Raw genomic sequence first — 10,844 nt, 5'->3', positions numbered from 1 at the left:
CCCACTCTTCACATCTTGTTTAGGTCTTCTTTCATACTGCGGATTTGGAGACGCAAGATCTCGGCCCCAACCAATCTCGGCGGCCAACTTGGAGCGAGGTCTATTTAAACCATGACTGAGCCTCCCGAGTTGCTTGACTTTGTCACTCCTACCTGGAGGAGGTACCGGATCTTCTCCCGCTTGATTCCAGCTTACTAGCCTGATTTTGACCTGCTCCTGATGCATAACGCACCTTCTTGACCTGCTCCCGCTGCTTGTCATCTGAAATTGCACAATCTTCTCAGTATTCACGGCACCTAAAACAAGGAAAACATAGTAACAGTGAGTGAAACAACTAAACCTACACTCGCACTCAAAGACGCTCGATGCAACAAAACAAAGGTCAGTGCGCGCGGAACCCTAAAAGCTTGCAAAGACTTTTGATGTCAGCGTGTCTAAAAGTATTTTGCCTCCATTAATGCATCGGACATCAGCAAAACCATTTAACAATAGATTTATGAATGGAATGAATGAATATGAATGAAATGTGAATTATGAGATACCACTTACGTTGTTGTAATGCAAATCTATACAGTAATAGGTTTGGAACTGAGAGATACTACGTATCTTGTTGCAACTCAGATCTATGCAATTATAGATCTGGAACTGGAAGATGTTACTAACGCTAATGTAATGCTACTAATTAACAAAGAGACTGTTGTGCTGCTAACCAAGGGAAAGTTTGTTAACTAGAGACTTGTACTAACAGGTGCATGAAAGTCATGAACTTTGTAATGGTGTCTAATCTCATTGTGTGCTTCACTGATAATCATGATAACTTCTTCAAACTGATACTAGAGTTAGTAGAGCATAGCAGATATTCAGGTGTATATGTGTTGTTTTTTCTTATAAAGGTACTCCCTTGGCATTGAGGCATAGAAGTAGTTCCTAGATTTCGCAGGCTACCGAGGTCAGGAAGAATTCATGTAGGAGCCCAGTGTGCCTTCTCTTCTTCACTTCCACTTTTTCCTTTCCCATGAAGGCTAATCGTCTGCAATTGTGTTCTTCCAAGTGTGGAGGCTTGGTCTGAAGGTGAGTGAGTGGCTTAATCTTTACTCCCCTTGAACCTGGATTTCAGATGAGTGGTGCCTGGTTTGGTACAGTTGTAATGTATTTGACCTGTTTCTCTTGTAATCCCCTTTTCCCCTTTTATGCACACTTTTACCACCAGTCTAACCCCACCTTCCTTGATACAGTCGTTATCCCATGCTGTTGGAATGCTCAGGTAAATCAGGTGGAACTGTGTGATCCTGTCTTAGAGAAGAGCTCTGAAGGTGTTGCTCTTAACAAATAAAGATTTTCTTATTAATACTTTTCAACTGGTTTGATTTATGTGAAATATTTATGTTTGAGTTTGGCCATCATGCCATCTTCACCAAACAAGAATTAATTGATAAAAGGATATGCACTCTACCCAGCAATAATTCATTGGTAAACAGAATAAACTCATTACCAAACAAGATATAAGTGATAAAAAGAGTACGAAAGTGGGTCAAAAATTACCTTTGACCGATTAGTAGTTTACAAAGTGAATCAAAAGAACTACACAAACCTTCCATTAAATCTTATATCCTTCTCAAAACTACAGTGAATATGAAACACTATGATACTTAATTTCTGGGACCACTAAGTGCTACTTTGCTTTAGAATGGCTGTAGTGCATCTTTTCCCAAGAGCTAGGTTGCCACTGAGAATTTTAATGCATGTTCCTGTGTTCCCGCTTCTCAGACAGCACTGCATTCCATGGTATTTTGAAATTTTTACAAGTTCTCTTGACAGATTTCTTGTTCCTTTTCTTGATGATTTTAATTTCTCTCAATGCAGAGTTGCTTTTCATTTTTGCAATTGCTGAACATTTTAATTGAAATGATTTTCTGCTGTTTTTTTGGGAGCTGGTATTAGGTTTAGGGACAAGATATTGCTGCAATGGATTTTAACTATATTTATGATATACTTTTATCTATAGTCATTTTTATTTGACATAATGTTGATATGATAATTTTTTTTGTAACCTTTATAGTTTAAAGGTTGAAAAAAGGAATTGATGGATTAATTGAATGATGTAGGATTTCTACTACAACACGATAAAGAATAACAATATGATAGTGTGGTTGGGATGTATGATGGACCTACGCATGTCAGCAGAGGCCCAATCAGAATCCAATCAGAGCCACACGCCGACCCCCGTCTGGCACTGAGGATGTGGTGGTGTGATAACCGAAGTATACTCTGCGAATTGATGGTAAAGTTTATGGCAAAGTTTATGGCAGAATGGGATGCTCAGTAGGTACTAAGATTGAGTGCTTGATGCAATACTATTACTGTTACCAGTTCACATTGTATGCACTGTACGCACCGCTCGCGCTGACCAATGGACTGTTCCGAGTCTATATCAGGATTTATCAAAATTATTCAGGGATTATTCAAGTACTGTCTCCAGTGTCCTTAATATGAGACAGGGCACGGCATGAGTCCACACGAACCCCTAAGCTGATAGGAGACCCACCTCTGGAGACCACTGGAGACCACGGAGAATATTCCTGGGGTCCCTGAGGCCCAAGCGAGTCGTACGGCTCAGATGTACGGCGGCAAGCAAGAGGCAAGGGGTGAGCGCCAACAACTCCTGACCCCTCGCTTGCTCGCCTTGCTCACCTTGCTCTCTCGCTCTCCAGACGCTGCCGCCCCACTGCCGTCGCCGTGGCCGCCTGCCTCCACCGCTGCCTCTCACTTTTTTCTGCCGCTTGTCTGTTTGGAAGCCACACGTGTGCCCCGATTCAGGCACGGGCCCCGGACTTCGGTCCCGACCTCAGCTCCTTGTCTCCTCGCCTTCTCCTGGCCCCACTGGCAGACTCGGGAGCGTGTGTGTTTCACGGGCTTACGGGCTTATGGGCATGCTCTGGTTGAGCTGTCCGTACCATACCGTACCGGACACCGGGCTCCGTCCTCCGCCCCGGGCCAAGACAGGATACAGGATAACGGGATATGGGATACGGGTGACTGAGGGTGAAAATTGCAGGGAGGACGCCACACACACACCACGCACACCGCGGACGCAACACACACCTGCTGCTGCTTGAACTAGCTCTCCCTCCGGAATCAAAACTACGCATGTCATTACCACGCATGCCTTTACCACATTTTCATTAGCACACATATGTCTTTACCACGCAAGTCATCACCACGCAATGCCTTCACTACGCATACCTGTACAACGAAAATGTAAGTATATCGCAGGTAATTGAAAACCCTACATATACATATATTGTATTGTATTGTATTGTAATTGCATTTATATAGCGCTTACTACCCCTGACGAGGCGTCAAATCGCTTTTTCGGCGATTAGCACGCTACTCCGGGATCCATAGCGGATTAGTGGCTAATTAGTATAGTGAAACATGCAAGCACATTTTAAGTGGTGGATAGGTTAGTCAGTTAGTTGGATTTGGAATGATAGCAGAATGATAGAGGAGGACAAAGGTTTGTATTTATATAGTGCTTGTTGACGCACGCTATTCAGGAAGCCTACAAAGGATTAGTGGTCAATTAATTTATGTGAAATATGAAGTAATTTCAGTGGTGGATATTAGTTAGTTACTTGGAGTGAGGAGGATAGCGGAGGGATAAAAGGGGAAGAAAGATTTGCATTCATATAGCACTTGTTACCCCTGATGGGTGTTGAAGTGCTTTTCTGGCGAGTAGCATGCCACTCCGGAACCCATAAAGGATTACTGTTGAAAATTAGTATAGTAAAAAAATATGAAGTAATTTGAGTAGTGGATATGTTATTCAGTTATTTGGGTAGTATATTAGTATAGTTTAATATGGAAGGTTGGGCTAGATGATATATTGAGCGAAGTATAGGCTGAGAAATAGGGTAGTGCATTGGAATGCTAAATTAGAAGAAAGTGATAAATATATAGATCCATAATTACATTGAAATTATATAGATACATAAAGGAGGTAAGTATATGTAGATTAAAGATATTGATAGAGGCACAGTGTGAGAACTGGGGTCACCAATTCCACAGGGGTAGCTTGGCGCGAGCAGAAAGGCACCCGAAAGCTAGGTGTAAAGTAGAAGTGCAGCACACACTCAGGCTGAGACAGGAAACGCACACAATAAATGACACCACACCAGCTAGTCTTTGAGAATCAGTGGTGTAGGTTCCTCCCCTAGGCCCTACAGCCTAAACTCCTGCAGAGGTTCCCCCAGGTCCAGTGATGCCCCAACTGGCAAACATGTTTCTCTCCTTTCCCTAAATACCCCTAGGTCAGGTGACCACTCTCTAAGGCGGCAAAGTGTAACCCCTCCCCTGTTCCGGAAGGTTCCAGGAGCTTCCATAGTCTAAGCTATGGGCAGAAAAGGCGGGATGGCATTGCTACAGTATCCTACTGTCCCAGCCAGCTCCTGACTACTAGTATGTTACTAAAAAGACCACTCCACAGTAGCAGGGGCCTGTGGCAGCCATGTTGGTAGGAGAAAGCACCTGGACCTTAGCACTGATTGGCAGTGGTAAGGCGCCCAGAGACCTAGGTCCAACAAAAAAAGGTGGTGGAAAAAACAAGGCAAGGTGAAAAAAAACGGGGTAAGACCACCCTAGGGCTGACAGGTCTAACACACATGATGAGAAATAAGGTAGTGCATTGGAAATGCTTTTTCAGTAGAAAAGTAACAGACACACAGATCCAAGTACATGGAAGGTACATAGATGCACAATGGAAGTATGTACATGTGGACCAAAGATGATTTTTATTTATTTATTTATTCATTTTTTTCTCTCACAACATATTTATTTTACATGTTCATATAAAGTAATACACAAAGATAGGTACATATCTATAGTGAAAAAAAATGCTTGTATACAGAGGGATATGCTGTAAATTTCTGTTTGCGTATGGTGCTTATATGGGGAAGAGCCAAATCTTGAGTAGTTTTCTGAAGATAAGGTGGTTGTTGGTGGACCTTATGTTGGGGGGTAAAGAGTTCCATAGTTTGGCTGCTTGAACAGAGAAGGATGTGCCACCCATGTTTTTTTTCTTGTATGGTGGGATTTTGAGGCGAGATGCTCCTTTAGAGCGGAGGTTCCATTGTTGATTGTGTTTGGTGATTTTATTCCTGATGAAGAGCGGTCCCATTCCATGTATTGTTTTGTGGGTGATACAAAGCAGCTTGAACGTGGGTCTTCTGACAACCGGTAACCAATGCAGAGCTTTCAAGGCAGGGGAGATGTGGTCTCGCGGTTTGATATGCAAGAGTAGTCTGGCAGCCGGGTTTTGAATCCGTTGTAGTCTTTTCATGGTCGTTAAAGGTGATCCGTGGTAGAGGCTATTGGTGTAATCGAGTTTGGACAGAACAAGGGAGATGATAGCTTGCTTGTGTGGAAATCCCAAATGAGGGAACATTTGTTGCAGCGTTTTTATAGTAGCAAAGCTTGATCTTGCTAGTTTATCCACTTGGGCATTCATCGACAGCTTGGAGTCCATGGTCATTCCGAGGTTTCTTACGTCCTTCGATACATTAGGCAGTGATCCCAGTTCATCAGGCCATGCAGTAGCAGGTGGTAATGTTTCCAATCGCCACACGTGAGTTTTTCAGTTTTTGAAGCATTCAATTTGAGATGGCTCTGAGACAGCTGAAAATTGGTGATTTTCCAATGTCTTTGGGGCATTCCAGTTGAAGGAGTATTTGTGTGTCATCTGCATAGTTATAGCACGTGAGGTGAAATTTATTGATCAGTACAGGTAATGACTTCATGTAGATGTTGAAAAGCATGGGCGAGATGATAGAACCTTGAGAGACCCCTGCTTTTATGGAGTACGGTTTGGATGAGAAAGGTGGGGTATGGATGACATTAGTTCTGTTTCGAAGGTAGGACGTGATTCAGTTAAAAGCAGTTCCCTCAATGCCAGCTTCATAGAGTCTTTGTGTCAAGTACCTGTCCCAGAATCTCTAGTTTCCGCAGGAGCCGATGACTGTCCTCAATTCCCAAACTCCATTACCAAGGTTGTAGTAAACTCTGGCAACAAAGAGGGGGGAAAGGGAAATTGGAAAGAAAGAGACACACCACATCTTCTTCTTGCTGGACGGCACTGCTTCTGTTCTGATGCGTGCTTCCTGCAAAAGAACAACCTTAGCAATTTCTGTAAAACGTTCTTAAATCTTATATCACTTCTTTACTATGATTACCTGTCCTAGCAATGTGGCTATCTGTCTCTTGTGAATTGATATTCTATTGGGTGTCGCTCTTAAGAGGTTTCATCTGACTAATAGAAGTACAAAACAAGCATTAATAATCAATAATTATTCTTAAGCTTTTCCTCATTAAAGCCCTTCTTCAGATCTTTACCCGTTATACCTGAGTAGTAATTTATGAGTCTTTGTCTTTGCTTTTCTCCTTAGAGCAAGTTCGAGATGAATGTAGTGAGCAAGCTTCATGAAGATGTGTCTACCAGTGAGGCTTAAACGGTTGGTAAGTATCCCCATATATATATATATATATATATATATATATATATATATATATATATATATATATATATATATTTATATATATATTCAGCAAGATTCCCCGATTTCGAGGAGGTATGGAGTCGCAAAAGAATGGAATCGTTAGTTCGTTGTAGTAAGGAAACTTATTTTATTCCATCAATCCAAGGGGTATCAAAACAAAAACAACCAACGCGTTTCGACAGTCAAAATACTGAACAACAGCACGCCATGCATAACATTCACCCACACCATCAACCACAATAGAGCCGTTTTTCTCGACACAGAGGTGTACATAAATAACAACTATGTGGAAACCACACTTCATCGAAAATGCACCGCGACAAATGCAACCTTGGAAGCTACCAGCTTTCACCAGCAGTCTTTGATATCAAGCATCCCCTACGGAGAATTTCTTCGCCTAAGAAGAATTTGCAGCGAAGAAACCGAGTGGCACAAACAGAGCAAAAACTCAATGAAACGTTTCCAAAAAAGGAAATACAACAATCACATTGTACAACAATGCTGGGAGAGGGCAAATCAAACAACAAGGACTGATTGCTTAAAGAAAAAAGAAATTCCACCTACCACAGCAGATGAGCCAATCAGGCTAATTTTGAACTACAGCCAAGAATCCAAGCAAATAAATCAAATCTTGAAAAAAAAACTGGAAAATCTTACAACTAGACCCAATCATAGGCCAAAAAATGGGCAAACACCCCGTAATAACATACAGAAGGGCGAGAAATTTACAGGACCAACTGGTCCACAGTCACTTTAAAAAAACACAAAAAAGAAACAATGGTTACAAACTAAAGGCTTCATAAAAGGCTGTAACTGCAAAGTGTGCAAAATTGCCATGCCCACAACAGAAATACAGATGCCCAACAAAAAGATCTGGCAAATAAAGGAATGCATAACATGTAATAGCAAATATACTATATATATGATTGAATGCCCGTGCAAACTGAAGTATATTGGCAGCACGATTTGCGAGCTAAAAAAGCGCATTTTGGAACATGTACGTGCAACGGTACACAAGGACAGGGGCAATGCCGTTGCCAAACACATGGAAGCCCACCACAATGGTGACTGGAAACAATTACGCTTCTGGGATCTAGAAACAATGAACCTTTCAGACAGGGGCGGACACAATGAAAAACTTCTTAAACGCAAAGAGTCCAGACATATATTGAACTTCAGGACAATGACTCCGTATGGATTAAACCAATCAGAAGAATTGTACATACATCTCTGAGAACTAAAGTGACTATTGACTATTACCTGATTTCCTTATACCATCCGTTCGACATATTAATCAAATTTGTTCACCCATTAATTTCATTCCCCTCACCTTTTCTCACTTTTGATATAACCATGCTCACATCTTTACAAAAATCATGATTTAAATCAAACCATGAATTGATAAGTCTTGACCACTGGAGGGCGGTACTCCCCGAAAAAAGCGAATGATAATTTCGAATCTTAAGGTCAAACTATATCACAGCATATAATACTAATTGGTAATCACCGTAAAGATAATCTAATGGGTTTGTTATTTGAAAATGAAATATATTGTTTAAACTGGTTTTTTGGTTAATAACATGCCAAACTACAATACCCAGAATTCTCAACACCACCACAGCATACCATGTGACCTGTAAAATGTTTCGAACACGCCCACAAGGGTGTGACCATCATTGTTTGGTTTGGACTTTTAACTCCTTCGACGCTCATGACGAGCTCAGCTCGTCATGATGTACACCTCCATACACTCATGACGAGCTGAGCTCGTCATGAACAATGGAATATCCAAAATGTCAGCACAGGAGGAAAATAACACAAGCATCGATGGTGTTAAAACCTGTGAACTTTCGAGCACAAACTGACCGTGATCAAGACAGCGGACGCTGTCGAAACGCGTTGGTTGTTTTTGTTTTGATACCCCTTGGATTGATGGAATAAAATAAGTTTTCTTACTACAACAAACTAACAATTCCATTCTTTTGCGACTCCATACCTCCTCGAAATCTGGGAATCTTGCTGAATTTGTTAGCGGTTGGGCTCAACTGCAGGAGTAACGCGGCCAAAAAGCAAGCAGCGCCTAACGGGAGAGGAAGGGAGCCATACGGTAGATTATATATATATATATATATATATATATCTATATATATATATATATAGAGAACAGTCTCTGCTATCTCTCGCCCGGAGCCAAATTCGGATACCTTCGGCGCAGATGAAGAGAGGCGACCCAAAGTGCAGGTGAGCAGTGTTTTTATTCAAAAGCGGCACACCTCAGCATAACGTTTCTGCCTGCACGGAGGCCTTGGTCACATCAAATATGTTAGGTGTGTATATATATATATATATATATATATATATATATATATATATATATGCATAATTACACCTACTTGTAGATCTATGTTGTTCCTGTTTTGTCTCCAAATACAGATGGGTAAGTCTTTCATTAGCCAAAATAATAATGCTGCGATATTACTTCATACCGCCTTTTTTAGCAACTAGTCTCTTTTAGGTAGCTTTGATAAAGAAATACAATTTAGCGTCCCTTGTGCCTGCTACCATAGGAAAAATAATGCGCAACAAAAGGCAACGTCCAGGTCAATTATCAACTCAAGAGAACTAAAAGGCTTCTCTGTGAACTTTCTTCTATGGTTCTCCTCGTTCAAATATAACAAAATGAGCTTACCACAGTCTCCTAAAATCGCTAGAAAGAAAGAGTTTCTCTGCAGTACTCACGAAATCCAAAACGACATTCATGAGAGCACCGCTAAAACTAAAGCGACCGCTCTTCATGAATCAACAGTTGAAGTGCACAGTTTACCGCCTTTGAAAATGCGAGCACAGCTGCGCTGGAGACAAGGGCGGAACACTAGACTGCAAACCTAGACGTGCTCCCCGTAAGCCATCTTGAAATTCCGCCGTCGAGAATTCTTTGGCTTGCTTAACATTAACGTTGTCCATCTATTTGGCAGCCACTTCTTTGACCTGAAATAACCACTAAGAGCTCATTTACGCCCTACTGGAAGGAATTTTAGTTTTATGTGGGAATTTATAAGACCAGCCCTGACAGTAACCCCCACCAAAACTCTTCCCTCCATCTCCTTGGGTTTGTTTGGAAATTTCTTGTGCAATTCTTTAATCAATCACGGAGCGTTCAGATTACTTTTGGGCTCCCAAATTCTTTCTTCCGGACCAAAACCCTTCCAATACACAAGATAGAACAACTTCCCTTTCTTAACCTTGGAATCTACAATTATCTTTACCACAAACTCCTTTTCACACTGTACCATAATAGGCTTTGGAGGACCCTTTCTTCTCAAATTGGGAGGACTCTTTCTCAACAATTAAACATGAAATACAGAGTGCAACCGTAATCTTGGAGGAAGTCGAACTTGTACACTAACTGGATTTACCATCCTTTCTAATTGAAAAGGACCAATAAATTGAGGCTGACATTTTCGATTTCCCTTTAATCGGAGATTACGAGTGGATAACCAAACTTCCTCCCCTGGTTCATAAATTGGGCTGATGCGTCTTTTCTTGTCTGCCTGTTTCTTGTAAGACACCTTAGCTTTGATAAGATTGTCTGTGGCTTGCTGATAAGCTTCTTGTAGGTTTTGCACCACCTCCTCTACAGCTGAAACATCACTCTCCTGCCTACCCACAAAAGTGTTTGGATGTCTCCCTGAGTTCAAATAAAAAGGAGTATAACCAATAGAAGAATGTTTCACATTATTATAAGCGAACTCAGCCACCCAAATTATCTCAGGCCACTCCCCTCATGATCCATTAAGAACAGGCGCAGATACTTCTTGCAGAAAGTTCTTGATTTACTCTTTCCGTTTAGCCGTCAGTTTCAGGATGAAAACTGAAAGACAAACGTGAATCAACATCAAATCTTTCCAAAAAAGCCCTCCAAAAATGAGAGATGAATTGAGGGCCCCGATCAGAAATGACCACCTTAGGAATGCCATGGGCTCTGACTACATGTTGAGTGAATAAGGATGATAACTGAGTGGCATTTGGCAAAGATTTCAATGGAATGAAATGACTCCTTTTGGTAAAATGATCCACTACCACCCAAATGACTGAAAACCCCTGACTGGAGGGAAGTTCTACAATGAAGTCCATGGAAACAGTATGCCACGGATATGGGGCAGGAGGCAAAGGAAGTAATAAACCTGGTGGAACCATTCTAACAGATTTCCACTTTAAACACTGTTCACAAGAGGCCACATGTTGTCCCACCTGAGCTTCCATGGTCGGCCACCAAAATTCGCGTTGAACCAA

The sequence above is a fragment of the Lissotriton vulgaris genome, chromosome 1_1 (assembly GCF_964263255.1).
Source record: "Lissotriton vulgaris chromosome 1_1, aLisVul1.2, whole genome shotgun sequence".
Lineage (NCBI taxonomy): Eukaryota > Metazoa > Chordata > Amphibia > Caudata > Salamandridae > Lissotriton > Lissotriton vulgaris.
This window is presented reverse-complemented; position numbering follows the sequence as displayed.